This window comes from Alnus glutinosa, chromosome 9 (genome assembly GCF_958979055.1).
Source record: "Alnus glutinosa chromosome 9, dhAlnGlut1.1, whole genome shotgun sequence".
Classification (NCBI taxonomy): domain Eukaryota; kingdom Viridiplantae; phylum Streptophyta; class Magnoliopsida; order Fagales; family Betulaceae; genus Alnus; species Alnus glutinosa.
The window spans coordinates 18051986-18072763 of record NC_084894.1 but is presented as its reverse complement, the minus strand read 5'-3'; the positions used below and the strand labels follow the sequence as shown (position 1 = coordinate 18072763).

General features: G+C 37.9%; 1 long non-coding RNA gene across 1 annotated transcript in view; it reads right to left on the bottom strand.

Annotated features, from left to right (window-relative positions):
* Positions 1–18595, bottom strand: part of LOC133878495 (uncharacterized) — a 33857-nt gene extending 15262 nt beyond the window's left edge. Inside the window, exons 1-2 of the long non-coding RNA XR_009901918.1 lie at positions 18198–18595; positions 16893–16986 (exon numbers count right to left, since the gene is read on the bottom strand). This is a non-coding gene — a long non-coding RNA (uncharacterized LOC133878495). The remainder of the gene's footprint in view (positions 1–16892; positions 16987–18197) is intronic.
* Positions 18596–20778: the final 2183 nt, after the last annotated feature.

The following is a 20778-nucleotide window of genomic DNA, read 5'->3' as shown; positions in this document are numbered from 1 at the left end:
GTCCGTACATATTACAGCAATCACCCATTCTGCACCTCAGCCTATAAATAGAGGCCCCTGGGCATTGAGAACTGCAAGAATTCAGTATCGAATTCCACAGGAGCTCAGAGAAGTTCAAGATCCCTCTGAAGCCGTTTCAAGTGTGCTGCCCTACAACTGAAGTCTATCTTAGAGGTCAGCTCTAAGGTAAGGAATTCCATTGAAGACCCCTTCAAGTAGGAGACCTAGTTGGGAAGCGTTCGTGTTGGGTTACACGTCAGAGAGCAAGGTACGACCACTGCATCGGTACATGTGAGTGTTACTATCTTGTGAGCGTTCCTGGGTTTGGCTACCCCGGAGTGGTTTTTCTCTTAATTGAGTTTCCACTTCGTCAACAAAAACTATGTGTCTTTTATTTTCCGTTGTGCTTGATTTTTGTTGACACCTGTTGCACACACTTTCTTTTAGAAGTCAATTTCAATTTTCAAGTCTTCCTCTTAACAGTGATCAAGTCCTTCAAGCACTTAGCAAAAGACGACTGGTAGCGGACTAACCGGCTACGTGGATTTTAAATTTATAAGTTTACCACTCGCAATAGTACGTATCGATTGTACTATAGTAAGGGTGATCGAACCACAGAGATTATTGGTTGTTTTGCGTAACGGGATATCTAAAGAGTGTATCTAACTTAACTTTAAGATAAAAATAAAAGCAAGGGTTGTAGAATTGAAGCTACAACAATAAAGTGAAGGAATGAAAGCGGAAAATGAAAACAAACTAAGAGAAAACTTAGGGTATTGATCTTGTCCAATCCTCAACCAATGAAATGCTTAAAGTCTATATGGATCTTCCTAACATGCATGATATGAGCGCGTAATGGGCGCCAACCATTACGACGACCTCGACATGAAAACACTTTCGTTAAGACGTAATCATAAAGCACCTAGTTTCACATTAAACAACTCCACGTAAAGATTAGTCTATAATTGAAAAACGTTTACACTACGAAAGGTGTGGAGTGATTAATGCTCCTTAGCTTACTACTCTAAAACACATCCTAATAAGCATACACAATATATGAAAACCCTAACTAGGTCACAATGATAAGGTATCTAGTTTTACACCGAACGCATCACGTAAAAGTTACACTATAATTGAAAAACGGTTTAAACTACCAAAGGTGTGAAACGACCGATATTCCCTAGTATACCCTATAAGGTGACTCTAATGAGAAAACACATATTATGTCAAAAAACATCGTTGCACAAGACATCATTCTCTTTCAAAAATGTTGATTTTACTCATGAATCCAAGAAAACTCATAGACAAGCATAACTCTTTTTCATGAATAAATGGATTGAAATATTGAAAACAAAACCTTTTAGCATGGCTTTTTCAATCCTTTAGCCTTACACAATCATCAAACATATTAAGAAAATCTCAAGAACATCAAGAACACTTTATGGTTTTTTGGATTGGATTTTGATCAAACCCTAAGAACTAAATTAGCTAGACATGAATTAAACTAATCTAAGCATTAAATCTATGAAAACAGTAAAGAAAACAAGAAGAAAATGAATTAAAAGCAACTATATTAGAATTATGAAATTCAGATTACAAAAAGGAAGAAAAACCTAAGCTAGAACATGAAGAACAAAAGGGAAAAAGAAGAAGAAATTGCTCTCTGGAATTAAGCCCAGAAAACGTGCATCAAAGTAAACTAAAACATGAGAAATTAAAGTGATACACCTGAGAAAATCCGAACAAACCCCAAAAGATGCATGTCTAAACCTAAATCCCTAATCTCATATATATAGAGAATTAGATTTACAAAAGACCATCAAAAATTAATTCTAGCCATACAAACAGAGCTGGTCGGCGTCTATTTCTATCCATAAAATCCAACTTATGATTTGAATTGCATAAAGAATTCAAAAGATCTTGAAATATCTGATTTTCTGGAAGACGGAGAAATCGATCGATCGATTATAAAGTCGATCGATCGCATTTCACTAGATCGCAGTCGGGCTTGTCCTAGTTTGATCGATCGAGTTTCACTCGATCAACTTTTCTTCGACTGATGAACTTCGATCGATTGATTATAAAGTCAATCGATCGAATTGCCTTGGTCAATTCTTCAACTCACAGGAACAATCTCAAACTCTGGAAATGACTAAAATACCCTTGATGTATTTTCAAGTCTAATTCAAGTGTTTTGAATTAGATTTCAATTAAGACCTGAAAATAAGACAAAACACAAAAACTACAACAACACATTATATATACAACAAGAACTAGGTCTAACAAATGTAAATTAAGGGGTCTAAGACTTATCAACGACACTTCCTAGATGTTATCCAAAAATTGGATGTTGATCTGAACTTGCTTGAACACCTCCAAAATGTCCTCAAATTTCCCTCCTTTCTTGGGTGCCAGCAATCTGTTTAGGTAGGGCGCCTTAGGCACAAAAGACCTAAGAGGAATCTCAATAGTGGGAGTGGCTGTAGATGGCTCCGCATCTCTCTCTTCTGTGTTGCCACTCTCTTTCCCTTGAGGCACAGCAGGGTTCTCTTCAGAAAGAACCACTTGATTGTCCACTTGTCTCCTAGACATCAGTGTAATAATGGCTTACACATGCTCCTACCCATGCACAGCATTAGACGAACTTCCCCTACTGAACTACAACTTTGGATTAGGCACGGGCTGACTAGGGAGCTTTCTTCTCTCTATCACCCATGTGACTAGCAATCTACCCCATCTGGGTCTCCATCTTGGCAATTGCCTAGGTGTTTACCATGGTAGCATTCTTCACGTCACTAATAGATTGGCCTGCGAATTGCATGAAGGCCTTAAGAGTGTCCTCCAAAGTAGACTGTGAAGAAGAGGTTGGGGCTTGAGTGGGTGCTTGGTATGCAAGTGCTGGATGCGCTGGACGACCCTAATTGTGAACCAGTTGATGAAATTCAAGGGTATATTGATTATGGGCATGATGAGGGCCCCCCCCCCCCCCCCCCCTTGATTCATTGGTTGGTTATGCTTCCATGAAAAATTAGGGTGGTTTTGCCACCCAGGATTGTAGGTCTCAGAGAACGATCCATTGGCTTGCTTCCTAAAATCATTGAAAACGTTCACTTATTCTATCAGAGACTCGATAAAAGTTTGCAAAGATGGACAAGTCTGTGCTAAGTGCATAGGACTAGCACAAATGGAACAGCAATCACCATGGAATGTGTTGGCAGCATTGATGGACTTTCCTACTGCAAGAGTGTCAACCTTCTTTGTGAGAGCATCTATCTTTATCTTCAGCTCTATATCTTCCTTCACCTCATAGATGCCTCATTTCTTGGGGATACGTGCAAATTTATCCCGACAAATTGAAAAATCCCACTGCTGTGAGTTGTCAGACAACTGATCTAAAGTCCTATAGGCTTCATCTCCCGTCAAACTCAGAAATGCTCCTCCACTCATTAACTCGATCATACTACGGTTGGATTGGGACAATCCTTGGTAGAAGAACTGCACGAGTCTCTACTTCTCATATCCATGTGGAGGGCACTTTATTAACATCTCCTAAACCTCTCTCGACTTTCTGAAAACTTCTCATCCTCCTCCTGAGTAAAAGAACTTATCTCCTTTCTGTACTCATTCACTTTGGACATTGGGAAGAACTTATTATAAAACTTGTTGAACAGGTTCTCCCAAGATGTGATAGACCTAGGCATGTTTGAGTCCAACCATGCCTTGGCTCTATCGTGAAGAGAGAAAGGAAATAATCTAAGGTGAACCGACTCCTCATAAAAGTTTTAGAACTTGAATGTGCCACAAATGTCCTTAAACTTTTTCATATGGCTATAAGGATTTTCAAGATCTAAGCCATGAAATAAGGGTAGCTGTTGGATGACATGAGGTTTAAGATCGTAGTGGGTGGCATTGGTTTGTGGCAACACTATACACGAAGGAGAGTTCATCGCAACAGGTGCAAACAAATCCCTAAGTGATCTAATATAGTCCACATTTTCTCCCCTAGGCTGTTCATTCTCTCCCGCATTCAATTTATCTCACATCTCAACAGATTCTTTCTCAATAGGTGCTCTAAGCCTTCTCCTAAGAGTCCTTTCTATTTCAGGATCTAAAGATATCAAGTCTAAGTTCAAAGATCTCCTACCAAGCATACACCAAACAAAAACTTAACTAATACTAAAATAAACTAAAAAAGAAAAACAAATAGTAAAATAGTGTAAAACAGAAACAAAATATTAAAAAAATAAACTAAAAACAAATAGATTTTTTTTTTTTTTTTTACTTAGCTGCTTCTGGTTTGCCACTGGCTGTAAACATGCACTCGAGCGCACTTCTCAAAGGATCGAGCACAGGTGCTCAGGTGCCTCGCTGTCCGAATGTGCTCAAGTATGCTCAAGCTTGATAGCTGTGGCTGGATGCACTCGAGAAGCATTACAGAGACCTCAAATTTTGCAAACAATGCAGAAACAAACCCGAAAACACAAAAAAAAAAAAAAAAAAAAAAAAAAAATTCTCTTTTTTTTTTTTGTTAGTTTAAAAAAAACAGAAACAAAACAACACCTATAGAAAGCAAAAATCTACCTAACTAGTAGAAAAACAAAATCAATCAAACAAAAATCAATTTTTGAACCGATTTCCCCGGCAACTGCACTAAAAACTTGTGATCAGTTTTAAAGTACTTGCAAGCGCACGAATCATTTGCAATATAGTGTGTGCAAGTACGAGATTGAATCCACAGGGAAATGGTCAAAAATCAATTTCTAGTTTAACTAATTTCATTTTAACCTAGTTCCAAATTTTTGGGTTTAAAAACATGCAAAATAACAAAATAAAATTAAAGAAGATGAAGAAAAAAAGATAATAAGAACTAAGGCTTAAGAATCCACCAAACCAAATCCAACAACACACACTCTTGTTTTCTATTTAAACACCCGAAGAACATTTAAACTTCACTCATTATTCAAGTTCCTTAACCACATATGTCAAAAGCATTTAATGAATCCAATTCAAAGATAAATCGCAAAGAATACCCATTTGAAATCAAATCATCCATTGTGTTCGTTCAATGAACAAATCACAATGGATATCCTCTTTCAAACCAATAAATCGATGTATCTATCGGTTGAAACACATTAAATGTCCAACTACTTCAATAGATGCACATTTAACCCATGGCATAAAGCAAGAAAGTGAATGTAACTTGAATAATGTATCAATAAACATTGGAATGCACAAATAGCATAACAAGAGTGTGAGTGTTATCAATGGTGAAGTTTCGTCATCAACCTTAGTTGAGGGTTTTAGCATCCCATGACTAAAGACACCCTAAAAGCTTGAAGAACTAACATAAAATTAAACAAAACTTACGAAAGAAAAGTAACAAAAGGAAAAGAGATACTGAACTAAGCTACAAGAAGAGAGAAAAATGGCCTAGCTATTGCCCTAATTCGTGCTCCTATAAGGAGGCATAGCTATTGCTTTATAGAAGGACATTAAGGTTAGAGGCCCATGCAAAATGGAACCTCTACCCTTCTTTAGGGTTTCCTCTCTTACAAAAGACAAGCAAGAATACATATGATGCGTGACCTGTTGCAAAAAGCTAAGAAAGAGGGACATTTGGCATGGAAAAATCACTGATTGGGGTTCTGGGTACGACTTTGTGTCTGTCAATTCTGCAACGTGCGCTTGATTGCACACTAGGTGCGCTCGAGCACACTCGAGCATTCATGAGGTGTTGCACATGAGTGCTGCATGCTGCTATAGGCGCGTGTGCACTCAAGCGCACTCCCTTGGAGTCCAGATTTTCCACCTTCTATGTGTTTTTACTTGAAAATTGGCATTTTTCTCTCAATGTCCTACAAAACATTAAAACACAAAAACTAGCCAAAAATATTAGAAAATAACAAAACTAAAGGATTAGCTCATGCAAATTAAGGGGTCCAAATATACAATATTTGACACTCATCAAATAGCATTAACGGATTATTATTATGTGTTAGCTTTGAAAATAGCTAGTTGTATCTATTTGTATTTATTTTCTTTGTGGCATGTAAAATATTTAGAACGATGCTTTTATTTGGTATGCTTTATGTTGCATGCTTATGTGTTGTCTATGGCACTAATTTTGATGCACCTAGTGTGCACGTGACATGTAATGAAAAACCTAAAAGTAACTACTAATATATGTTTTGAGGTATTTCAATCAGCTATGATATGTTATGTTATCAATTCCTAAGACTTTAGAAAAAAAATATATTCCACTACGAGAGTTCTATCTCTAATGTAGCATTGTCATGTGGAGACCGGAAGTTTCTGCTTAGGAATTTCTAGTTCAAATTTGGGGCGTTACACTCTTAATATATATATAAGAATTTAAAAACTTCAAAAAAAAAAAAAAGAAGAAAGGTGTCTGGGGGTGGCTCACAGGTGCCAACCACCCCAAAAGTGGGGGGGGGGGGGGGGGGGATCACTCTAGAGCCACTGTCGGCCCATGGGGGTGGCTAGGGGTGGGTGCCGAGCCACCTTTTTTTTTCCCTTTTATCTTTTTCTTAAAATAACAATAATAATTTTTTTATGTTTTTTTAATTTTTATATTTTTTTTATTTTTTTTATTTTTTTATTTAGAGTGACACATGTCATCATTTTATTGGCGCTGATATTACACACTAACGTAATCCGTCAAGTGTTTTGATGGAATTTGACTATCGGAAGTAAATTATTTTTTGGCATACCGCAAGGACCTCTAAGTTTATTTTGATATCATATTGAGCTAATTATAATTCAAGTAAACTACAAGGACTGATTTTGCATTTCTTCCTATTTTTTAAAATCAAATACTCCCCATGACTTCTTATAGTTTGCCTTTGACCCTTCCATAAAAAAAATCCATAGTGCAATTAAAGTCATAAAATAATTGTCACTTTAATTTACTACCTCTTATTTGCGAGTGTCCAATTTAATCCATTGATTATTCTTGTACTTGTGAAATCTTATTTCATTTTATATATATAAGTTTTAGTAACTCTTACTAAAACACTCAAGTCTGAGATTAAGAATAACCAGTTCTATTAAATCTATCTCAAATGCATATTTTATATCACTTTGATTAAATCAAAGGATTATGAAAAGTAGTGTTTCCACAACGCTATATATCATCACCTAACACACTGTGATTTAACAACGAAAAGTCTCACATGTAAATGTGTCAAAATGACCTACTGACCTTCACTTCACATTGAAGTGCGTATTCATCTCAGGATTGAGAGTCAATGCTATAAATAGTCGTGAGTTCAAGTTATTCTTTTGTGTAACGACCCACCCCTAATGACACAATATTGTCCGATTTTGGCTCCCCTGAACTAGACTTCCCAAGAGGTCACCCATCCTGGTACTACTCTCGCAGAAGCACGCTTAACTGCGGAGTTCTGATAGGTTCATGGCCATCACAGCTTTAAAACGCATTGTGTCATGAATGGTGCATTTATACATATAAGCACATCCCCATTCTCAGGCGATGTGGGACGTCACAATCACCCCCTCTTGAGACCCAGCGTCCCCGCTGGCGACCCTCATGGGATCACCCCATTCTTGGCGTCCCAGCAAGTGCCCGCTGGCAACCCTCATGGGCTTGTGCACGCTCCCACCATCTCAGGCTGGGCAATGGCTCTGATACCATTTGCAACGACCCACCCCTAATGACACAATATTGTCCGCTTTTGGCTCCCCCGAACCAGACTTCCCAGGAGGTCGTCCATCCTGGTACTACTCTTGCAGAAGCACGCTTAACTGCAGAGTTCTGATAGGTTCATGGCCATCACGGCTTTAAAACGCGTTGTGTCATGAAGGATGCATTTATACATATAAGCACATCCCCATTCCCAAGCGATGTGGGACGTCACATTTTGACAATAGTTATAAAAGAATAATAACTCATGTGGTATGTTCAGTGCATTGTATCTGCATCAACATATCAATAAAAAGTCTATACTTCACATGATCAAGACAGATCATCATAATTGATATGTTATGATCTTATCAAATGGAATTGTTAAATCTGTTAGTTTGAAATTGGCCACATTCTGTTGGACAAAATCACTTTTATGTAATGATGTTTTCTAACAGGGATTCCGCTATTCAAAAGTGCTTCCAGAAGATTCTACATAGTTTGCAAGTCAGAAAATCCGGTTCCCTATCATCCATCCGGACAACATGTCATACTGTCTGGACGCCCAGCTGTCCAAAGCACTAGCCGTCCGGACGACGTGTCATACCGTCCTGATGCACATCAAACTAAAGCATCATCCGTCCGGACGACGTGGATTCCCGTCCGGACCTTCCTCTATGTCGAGAAGCTTCGAACTACACCAGCTTGCATCCGTCTGGACGACCCTCAGTGTTCAACCAAAGCTTCAGGATTTCTTTCCAAAACAGAGATATGGGAAGATTGCAGCAACCGTCTGGCCGACGTGGACTTCCGTCACGAAGCGCTCATCCATAAGGCAAGTATCACAATTCAAATCCAGACGTCCGGACGCCAGTCATCATGGTCCAGACGCGCGTGTATCAAATATGGAAACTGCGTGCATCAGATCAACCGTCCGGACGACAATCCTCCTGGTCCGGATGCGCAAAGCCTCTATATGGAAATTACTTGCAGCGAACGTGAGACCGTCTAGACGATAAGACAACACTGTCCGAACGCAGCTCTCAAACAGGAAAGATTTTTAGCAAAATTTTAGAAATTTCGGTCGCAAAGTTGTCCGTTCGGACGGCCTATGACCACCGTCCGGACGACGCCCATTTTTATCAAGCTAGATGCTCATTTGAACTGTTAGCCTATAAATAGAGGCCCCTAGGCTTGAGAACTGCAAGAATTCGGTATTGAATTCCATTAGTGCTTAGAGAGCTATATTGTGAGATTATTGAGCTGAGTTGATCTCTCTGAAGCCGTTGACGTGTGTGCTGTTGCTGTGCTTAATCTGAAGTCTATCTTAGGGGTTGGCCCTAAGGTAAAAGATTCCATTGAAGACTCCTTCAAGTAGGAGACCTAGTTGGGAGGCGTTCATGTTGGATTACACGTTAGAGAGCAAGGTACGACCACTGCATCAGGGGTATATGAGTGTTACTACTTTGTATCTAGTCTTGTCTTCTGAATAATGGATATCCTAGGTTTGGCTGCCCCGGAATGGTTTTTCTCATATTGAGTTTTCCACTTCTTTAACAAAAATCTTGTGTTATTTAATTTCCATATTATTTTGTTAACACATTGTGCACACACACACTTGCTTTATATTAGAAGTTAATTTCAATTTTTCAATTGGTGTCAGAGCAGGTACACTCTGTTAAGGATTTATTTCTTGAGTGTAATCCTCATCCCTTATGACTTCTATTTTTTTTATTACACCTTTTATAATGGATTTCTCTCAGTTATCTGAAGAAAATTGTGATATTGAGCTCTCTAAAATTTTTGCTAAATTGGATAAAATTGTTTCTCCAAAAGAGTTCAAAAAGGTGAAGCAAGAAAAAGAGTATTTGATTGTTCAGTTATCTGAATCACATGTTTTGATTGACTCTTTGAGATCTGAGAATACCATGCTATATGACATCATTAATACACTTGAGAATAAATTAAAAGAATCTGAAGATCTCTTGAAAAAATTCTCAAGTGATAATTTGAAAAGCATGCTTTGTATTCATTCAGATATTTCTAACAAGCCTGCTTTAATTATTGATGATATGAGCACTTCTACTTCACATGTTTTTTATTCTAAATTAGATATTATGCATGTGATAGTAGATACAGCTTGTTTAGAAAATTCTTGCTTAAATAATCATGTGATGCCAAAATCCAAGGAATTAGGAACAAGAGGTAAGTTTGTTCCTACTTGTCATAATTGTGGGAAAATTGGTCATATTAGGCCAAATTATTATTTGTTGAAATCCCACAGGCCTTGGATTAAGCAGGATGCTCTGAGGAAAGGTAAAGTTGAAGATTCTTCCTCATCCAAATATGTCCCTCCTCATAGGAGACATATAAAAGGTAAGGGCAATATTGGGTGTAAGAATGCTAACCATATTTCTGCAGAAAAAGTCAAGCAGCATTCTAACAAAAGAAGCCTGCCCACCTGTCATCACTGCGACATCACCGGTCACATCCGACCCAAATGTCCACAGCTCTAGGCTCAGAAGTCAAAGGTTCAAAGGGAGCTTCCAGCAAGAGCTACATCAGGCATTCTACCTCCGACAGCACATCAGGCTCTACGACATTAGCAGCAGTTTGTTCCTGCCAATCAAAGTGGCAAACCAAAGAAGAACAAATCAATGCGCTACAAGAGAAAGCCGCAGAAGCCCATTAGCTACCACGACTATGAAGGGTTTCTGAGTCTGATGCAAGGTATGCTAAGGAGAATGGACAACATGGACAAGACCTGCACGCCACCGCCACGGGTCAAACAGGTATGGGTCAAGAATGATGAGACCATTCACCCCTTGAGGGGGAGTGGACTCACCTAGTAAAGGTGAAGTCTCACCATGCCTAGGATTTTGGTTCCTAAATCCTAGTGCATATCAGGTATGTTTGCATTGCATTGTTTTTCATGTCATATATTATTCATGCTTTGCATTCTGTTTGAAGAACCGTTTATTTTATCATCCATATTTTCTCTTGTTATCTAGAGAAACTTATGCAGATATTTTTTTTGGGATGACAGTTAAAAGCACGTCGGGCGGCTGCTTTTCTGTCTTGGTATTTCTAAACCTCTCTCCCTGAGGACAGGTTTGATTTTACCTTACATGCTGGGACTAGATGTCATTTCCTTTTTCATATACATGTCTTTGTTGTTTTTCTATTTTTATTTTTTTTTTTGGTTTTCAACAAAAATAAAAATAAAAATGGGGGAGAAGATGAGGAATTTTTATTTTTTTTCTTTTGATAGCTTTTCAGATATTGCATGTGTTTTTGCCTGATATCTCAGTTCATTGTGCATTGATTAAATATGCTTATATATGATTTAGAATTTATACATGATATCTTCTAAGTTTTCCTATTGCATCTTAATGATAGATAGTTACTTTTCTCATGCGATGAAAATGTGCACTATCCAAGACTCCCCTAAGGTACATCTTTCCTTCTCTAACTTTTTGCTTCTAGAAATTCTGGATAAGAGGAGAGATTTTTGATAAGATGGACAAATTGACCAGATGCTAGTTGAACCTAGATCCTAAAAATTCTAGCATTCTCTCTAGATTGCAGCACCTTTAGAATCAAGCAGTAACTCTTCAGTTTTTTGTGCTATATGCTTACATTCACTGCTTCTGTGCTACAATAAGTCCTTCATGGTGCAAGTAAAATTTTACCTTGTCCTTCATGGTACAAGTAAAACAATTAGGTGTTGCATCTTAGGGAGAGTGTATCAGATGAAGGTGGCTAGGCCCTAGTAAGATAAGGTTTGACTTTTGGCTGATCTTTCATTGATTTTATCTCTTGTTTGGAAAATCTGGATGTTTTTTGTATCAGTGAATTTCATACCTTATTGAGAAAGTCTTCACACACACACGCATTGCATGAGTTGAGTAATCTATTTAAAATTTCTATCTGCAGGGAAATTTGTGCTTATTGAATACTTAACTCTCATTTATATCTTTGCATATTTCTGCAATGCTATTTGACTGTTCTATCAGTTGATTATACATGCGTGTTTTGAAGCTAACTTTTGGGAAAAATATTTTTCTGCAAATTTTCCTGAAGTTTCAGATTTTCAATGTGAAGTGTTCGGATGGACCTATTCTTACGTCCACACTAGAGCAGTCTTGCCATATGCTGACCTAGCAGTTGTCATCCGGACGGTTAAGTGACACGTCCGAACAGGATCTCCATAGGTTTAAGACTTGCTTCTCTTTCTCTATCATACACACATCTTTGCATTTTTATCATGTCATGTTGTGTGTTTTTCTCGTGGATTCCTCCCGAAATTTTGGCATTCTTTGCACATCTCTTCTCATCCCGTGATCTTCATTGTGTCTTCCATTATTCTTTTAAGTTTTTTTGCTTTTAGAATATTGGAATATTTGTTGGGGTATTTTCTTGAGATAATGTGCATGAAAATCCTATTCGGTCTGTGTGTTGGGTTGATATTGATATATCTGGGTCATTTGGATTGTGATATTTGCTTTTGTAATACTTGGGCATCCAATTGACAGCAGTCATAATACCACTTTATTTTTGGGACTAACAAGAACTAATATTTCTTTGTGGTATTATCTTTGGAAATATTTCTGTTTAAATCTTTTCAGAAATATGTCGTCCAGCAGCTCTCAGCACAATATCTGACAAATGGATCCTTTGGAAAACTGACCATTGTAAGTCGGTTGTTCAAAATTTCCAAGGGTCTCAGGATTTAAGATGAGCTTTTTCCCCCAACTCATACAGAGCATTCTGTAGCATTCCCTCAGATCTGCATCAGTTAGAGGCTCAGTGGTGAATCTCCTCATTTATGTTGCAGACCAGTTGCTTAGAGGATGTCAATCTGCAGATAACCAGGTTCAGGCCTTGCAAAATCAAGCGACTGAAAGTTTTTCAGTCCATGGTTCCCGGCTTCCGGAGCTAGAAGCCGAAGTAGTACAAATCCAGCATTTTATACGGATTTCTCTCCGTTACTTAATTTCAGTGGATCAGCAGGATTTGATACTTGGAGGATTTTTGTTCCTCCATTTTGGGCCACTTGCAGACTCTTCTCTATTTTCCTATTGTTTTGGATTTTAGAACGTTTTTGTCTGTGGATGTTGTATACTCTGTTTACCCTTGTATTGTTGAGACATCAAGGGAGAGTATCTTATTACTGTGGTCTTTCTATACTCTGTTTACCCTTTGTCCCTTTGTGACAAAAAGGGGGAGTATATGTTAGTTTTGGATCGGGATTGTATTTTTAACCGGTCAAGTGATTTTTGTCTCAGAATGGCCAAAGGGGGAGTTTGTTAGTTTGAAATTGGCCAGATTCTGTTGGACAAAATCACTTCTATGTAATGATGCTTTCTAATAGGATTCTGCTATTCATAAGTGCTTCCAGAAGATTCTGCACAGTTTGCAAGTCAGAAAATCCGGTTCCCTGTCAGCCGTCCGGACGACGTGTCATACCGTCCAAATGCCCAACTGTCCAAAGCACCAGCCTTCCGGACGACGTGTCATACCGTCTAGACCATATCAGACTAAAGCATCATCCGTCCGAACGACGTGGATTCCCGTCCGGACCTTCCTCTGTGTCAAAAAGCTTCGAACTGCTCCAGCTTGCATCCGTCTAGACGATTCAGCAGCCCGTTCGGACAACCCTCAGTGTTCGACCAAAGCTTTAGGATTTCTTTCGAAAACACAGATATGGGAAGATTGCTGCAACCGTCCAAACGACGTGGATTTCTGTCTGGACGCGCTCATCCATAAGGCAAGTATCGCAATTCAAATCCAAACGTTCGGACGCCAATCATCATGGTCCGGACGCGCGTGTATCAAATATGGAAATTGCGTGCATCAGATCAACCGTCCGGACGACCATCCTCCTGGTCCGGACGCGCAAAGCCTCTATATGGAAATTACTTGCAGCAAACGTGCGACCGTCCAGACGACAGGGCAACACCGTTCGAACGAGGCTCTCAAACAGGAAAGATTTTCAGCGAAATTTTTGAAATTTCGGTCGCACAGTTGTCTGTCCGAATGGCCTATGACCACCGTCCGGATGGCACCCAGTTTTATCAAGCCAAACGCTCATTTGAACTGTTAGCCTATAAATAGAGGCCCCTAGGCTTGAGAACTGCAAGAATTCGGTATTGAATTCCATTAGTGCTTAGAGAGCTATATTGTGAGATTATTGAGCTAAGTTGATCTCTCTGAAGCTGTTGTTGTGTGTGTTGTTGCTGCGCTTAATCTGAAGTCTATCTTAGGGGTTGGCCCTAAGGTCAAGGATTCCATTGAAGACCCCTTCAGGTAGGAGACCTAGTTGGGAGGCGTTCGTGTTGGGTTATACGTTAGAGAGCAAGGTACGACCACTGCATCAGGGGTATGTGAGTGTTACTACTTTGTATCTAGTCTTGTCTTCTGAATAGTGGATATCTTGGGTTTGGCTGCCTCGGAGTGGTTTTTCTCATATTGAGTTTTCCACTTCGTTAACAAAAATCTTACGTTATTTAATTTCCGCATTATTTTGTTAACACATTGTGCACACACACACTTGCTTTATATTAGAAGTCAATTTCAATTTTTCAAAATCCATTATTGAATACAAATAATAGTTATAAGTTTACAACGTTTATGGTTTAAGATCTTATGTGTGATAATCTCATTGACACACCTTAAACTGTATTCAATGCAATTTATGGACTTTACATGTTTATGGTAAATAACAATAATTAAATACATACGAATAAACAATAATATGCCTAATATTTTTTAGGGTTAAATACCTTATACACCCCTGTAGTTTAAAAATTTTATTTTTTGCCTCCTTAGTTTTCATTTTTTTTCATACATATTACATGTGCTATGCGAAAAGACAGAGATGGTACCTCCATCAATTTTTTCATCTAAAACTGCCAGATTTCCACGTCAGCGACAAGTGGCACCATTGAAATTACAACATGTGGCTATACAATTTTTTTCAATTTTTTTTTAAAAAAAACTTTAAGCCTTTTTTTTAAAAAAAAAAATAATAATTAAAAAAAAATTCTTTGGGCCACATGGGGTGGCTGGCCACCCCATTTTGGCCAAGGGGGTGGCTAAGCTATCCCCAAGGCCAGTTTTGGGGGTGGGCCACCTCCATGGGCCAAAACTTTTTTTTTAAAAAACAATTTTTTTAACTTTGGCCTATGGGGTGGCCGAACCACCCCGTGGCCCATGGGGGGGTTTGGCCACCCCCAAGGGCCAAACTGAATTTTTTTTTTTTTCTTTTCTTTTTCTTTCAATTTGGTCATGGTCGAACCACCCCCAGTGTGACGACCCAAATTTTTTTTTTTTTTGAAACATAAAATGAGTCATCACAGTGGCACTACTACATGTCGCTCAGCCAACATACAGTACACATTCCATAACATGTATCTAATAATCAAAGTTCCATTTACACAGCGGATAACACATAATAACATTATCAACATAGCGGAAGGTCCATCTATAAACAATAGTTAATTACAACAAATGAGCCATTAATGTTTATCTATTTAAGACTTCTACATAACTATTAAATACATACCAAAAGACTAGCTCATAAATACAAGTGTCACAGGCAACACGAGCCATAAACTAAGTCTACCAAAAGGCGAACAACCCATAGTCCAACCATTAAAACTGTCGCGTCGGGCTTCATTCATAACATCCCAAGTACTATGCTATGACGTCATTCACTAGATCCACTGAACCTTTAGTCAAAGCATCAGAGTCTGTACGGTTGTGGGTTTAATCACATCCGTACAGGTGAAGGTATGAGTTCACCACCTCAGTAGTATAAAACTCACTAAGTATACAATATACACAAACATAATTGCTTGCAGAGTACAACAACGTTATTCACAAATTATTAAGTTCCCGCAACAACACATTATCAAGTACAAGTCTCGTTGTTCATCACACATTATTTTATCCCAGTTTCTACTAACAATATTCCACGCGTACCATAAACAATATTCCACACATCACACCAGTGCTAGCACTTCAATGCTAGGCTTACCGTCAACACCACCCATAAAGCTTCGACCCGCAGGGTATACATCTCACGAGTACTAGCACTCCAATGCTAGGCTTACCACATATCTCACTAGTGCTAGCACTTCAATGCTAGGCTTACCGTCAACATCGCTCGTAAAGCTACGACCCGCAGGGCATACATCTCACGTGTGCTAGCACTTCAATGCTAGGCTTACCACACATCTCACAAGTGCTAGGACTTCAATGCTAGGCTTACCATCAACACCACCCATAAAGCTTCGACCCGCAGGGCATACATCTCACGAGTACTAGCACTTCAATCCTAGGCTTACCACATATCTCACTAGTACTAGCACTTCAATGCTAGGCTTACCACACATCTCAGCCAAGAGCTGTTACCCTCTGGCCTACCACTCATCTCAGCCAAGAGCTGCTACACTATGGCCTACCACTGTGCCAGATACTACAACACTGGACTTACCATCTATCAACTACCGAGTTCTCATTAATCCAAATTACCTTATCATACCCCTATTGTTACACATGTATGTCCAAACAATTTTTCCATCTACACGCATCCACAATTCCACCATATATATATATATATATATATATTCAACATCATGTCATTCAATCCCTAATAATTCCTGCATATTAATTTCACCATCTCAACATAATTCTTAACTCAACACTTTACAACTCAATCATCAATACATATCTTCATCAAAATTCCATAACCATATACACCTAAGATTCATCAACATCCATTTATCCGTACAATTACAATTCAATATATTTCAACTCAATCACAAACAATTTCCTCAATAAATTCCATAATCATAAACAACCAAGAATCATCAACATCCATTTATCCATACAATTACAAACCAATATATCCCTTATCAATCATAAACAATTTTCTCAATAAATTCCATAATCATAAACAACCAAGATTCCTCAACATCCATTTATCCACACAATTACAAACCAATATATCTCATATCAATCATAAACAATTTTCTCAATAAATTCCATAATCATAAACAACCAAGATTCCTCAACATCCATTTATCCACACAATTACAAACCAATATATCACAACTCAATCATAAACAATTTCCTCAACAAATTCCATAATCATAAATACAACCAAATATTGTCAAAATGTAAATCTAAGTTCCTATGGTTCCTCAGTGAGTAGAATACTCACCTAGCTGCATTGGACTCATGACTCGAATATCCCCCACGTTCTAGTTACCTTGAACTCACCGTTGGGGAACAATTGAAGTCTCCACCTTCTGTGCCTGCATACATATATGATATTAGACTAAGCTATTGACGTATAAACTACCCGCGTGCTCCTGCGTCGTATTACCCGCATCTAAAGCTAGTTAGGTACCCCTTGGCTACAATTGGATTAAGCCTTGATTTTAGGTTCGTGTTTATTTTGTTTCTTAACCTTTAAATACATCTACTATTATATTTAATACTTTATCTTTTAGTTAACTAAACATCCAGGTATTTAGTTTATAGAACCTTAATGATTTGCACACTAAAATATTGGTTTAGTAATTCCTTTACATTGAACTATGATTTTCATGTTATAATCTTTACGTTTTCCATTTATTTGCTATACTCTTATATTTATTTTATTTACTTATTCCCCTACTTAAATTATAGTTAGGTAAATATTTTTATAATTAACTTATAGAACCTAACATTTAACAATTTACTTTCACTCATTCTTTCTTTAACTATTTCATATTGGTTTTACTCTATTAGACCCCATACTAACCTATTTTTTATCTCAACAAACCACGGCCTACCAAATAAACCAATCCACTTGGAATAGCGCACCCAAAATAATCCTAATTCCTAGTACAATACCCACACGGCTAGCACATAAAGTCAACCAGCCATAATCACTGAGAGCTACTAAAACTGAACATAAAAAATGCAAACTAGCCAACAAAAGCCATCAAAACCCTCTGAAACTCCACACAGCCATAGCCATCAAGGTTCACCAAATCAATACCAAAATGCCAACCGTTCAATCACAAACATTAACCTCTATCCTTAACAAATAATCATTACATTTATTATTAAAATATCAACCAAATCATATTTGCATTCCCTTGAAACACCCATCATAATTTCAACAATCATCAAAACAGAAAATCCACATCAAAGCCCCACAATCCATTTTAGAACATTGAACACAATCAAGCCTTACAAAACCAAAACCCAAATGATACCATTCGGCCTACACCAAGAGTCCAACCAGAATTTTCCACAACAACATTACCCATAAAATCAATCTTTATAAAAATGGACTTTAATCATCCCCACAAAAACCCATTCAGCTACCCCTACCAAAAATCACCAAATTTCTAGAAATTACCCATTCAAACCTTAGAATATCAATTAAATCAAACCCTAGAATACCCATATGGTTACACCAAAAATATAGGGGAATAAACTGAAATCAAAGAGAAGATGGAAGAGGAAATCTCACCTTAATTTATTAGCATCTACGGCCAACACCAATTTTATGCAGAAATCCCACTCTCGGCAGCAGCTCTTACTCGGCCAGCAGGTGGAAACTGAAGGGAAGAAGAGGGAAGGGAAGAGAGGAGGGCATCGGTGCTGCTGTGGCGGAAGAAGAAGAGAAGAGGGAAAGAAAGGGGTTCAGGCGAGGGGAGAAACTGAGAGAGGGGGGGGGGGGGGGCCTGCGCGTGGAGGGAAAAGAGAGGAAAGAAAGGAAAAAGGGAGAAAAGGAGTCCGGTGTGCTGCTGCTTGGAGCTGAGCGGAAGAGAGGAAGAAGGAAAGAGGAGAAGAGAAGGGGGTGTGCGACGGGGAGGAGAAAAGAAGAAAAAGAGAAAAAGAAGAAAAGTCGTGCGGGTGAGGGGGAAAAGAAGGGAATCCGGAAAAGAGAGAAAATAAGGGAAAAAGAAAAAGAAAGGGAAGAGAAAGAAGAAATGGCCATGTGTCATCTTGAAAGTGGTTGGGAGAAGATAGAGTAATCTTCTCCTACCCAATCTGGCGATGACACATGGCAGGATAGGATTTCTTTTTCTTTAAACCCTCAGACTACTATTATTTATAGTAGGACCCCATCTAATTTTACCTCTATCATTTATCAATTAATATTCGGCCCCTTATTTAATTTAACTACATTTTATTCATACAATTAATTATTTATTACTCTAGGACTCATTATTATTATTATTATTCCTATTCCATTATTTTATTTAAAACTCATTTTATTTAATAGGTACAATTTATTAATCAATAACTGCCCTATTTATTTTCTTGGTCTTTACACCCAGGCCAAATGGGGGTGGCCGGCCACCCCCATGTAGCCCAAAAGAGGTGGCTCTGCTACTCCTATATTTATTTATTTTTATTTTTTCTTTAAAAAGACTTAAAAAAAAATTTGAAAAAAAAAATGTGTAGCCACGTGTCACAATTTCAATGTGCCACGTGTCGCTGACATGGAAATCCATTAGTTTTGGACGGAAAAATTGACGGAGGAACCATTTCCATCTTTTCGCGTAGCACAAGTACCACATATGGAAAAAAAAATAAAAAAAATTGAGGGGGCAAAAAATAAAGTTTTTAAACCACAGGAGGTAAAGAGGTATTTAACCCTATTTTTGAAATAAATAAGCAAATAAACAACTTTATTTAATAAGACTAAAATGTCATACAGAGTAATTGAGAGGTGTATAAAACCCTAACAAATAGAGATAATATCGAGAGGTGTATAAACCTTAACAATAGAGACAAAATCGAGAGGTGTATAAATAAGCATGCGAATTGCTAACATGAATTCAACACGGATTGCTGACATGTGTTCTAGGCCGTTAATTTAGATGAACTGCCCCAATCTAGGATCTTGCACCGCATGCACCTGATCTAAATCCTTTTTTGGACCTGGATTCAGGTCAGAGTAGCCACGATCCAATTGGTTTAGGATTGGGCTGTAATCGAGCTGAGTATTGAATGTTCTAGCACGGTTCGTTTAATTGTTTTTCGAACACGCGTCAAGCTCGAGCTTATTACCCCAACTAGATAATCTGTTCAAACTTTGTTCATTTATTTTTGGAACGAGTTCGAATTTGTTCACAAGCTACTCAAGTAATTTAGTCATTCCATATGTAAAGTAAATGTTATATTTGTTTAAATTTTTTTAATTAATACTAATTATTAATTATTTATTTATGGTTAAGATTTATTGTTTTAGTAATTAGAGAAATTAACTCAAATATTAAATAATATAATCTCAATTTTATATGTTTATCTTATAGTATATAGATACACACACATTTATACATATATATATAAACTCGCTTATATACACATAAAAACACATATATCTATATCGAGACTCACAATTACAATAACTCAACTTATATCTATTACATTACTAAAAACATTTTTTTAAAAAAAAAAATACTTAACATGTTTTTATTATAAAGTTAAAAATAAAATTATATAAATTTATACAAGCTTATATAAATTGAGCCGAACTTATACGAACCAAACTTATATGAGTCTGAATTTTATTTAAGCTTTATTCATTTAATAAATAAATTGAGAGAGAGAGAGAGAGAGAGCTTCGAAGGGTTTGGTTTCTCCGGGGGAGGGAGGTGTCGCCTCCCTCCTCCTGGTGGTGTTTCTCCCTCTAGTTTCTTTATGAGCTAGGGTGGTTTTTTGTCTCCCATGGTTTGTTCCAGTGGGAGTTTTGTTCCCCCCAGCAAGTTTCTAGTGGTGGTGTTTGTTTCTCCTAGCTGTTGGGGCTATGGAGTTTGGTTATTTGTGCTTTTGTTGTTATTCTCCTTTTGTTTTGACAGATACATTTCGTTTAAGTCATCTTGGGAGTGATCTTCGTTCTTGGTCTCCCGGCTTTCTTTTCTGTCAGATTTACGTTGATACACCAGAGATTTTACTACACGACCCACCAGTGTTTGTTCACCGTCAGCATATGTTCCTGCCGCCTCAACAACCGGCGATATTGAACTCCCACTCTCAGAGCGTGGTTTGCACGCGTTGAGGGTTTGGTTTGCATGTGAGGGCCACGTTCCACTTTTCAG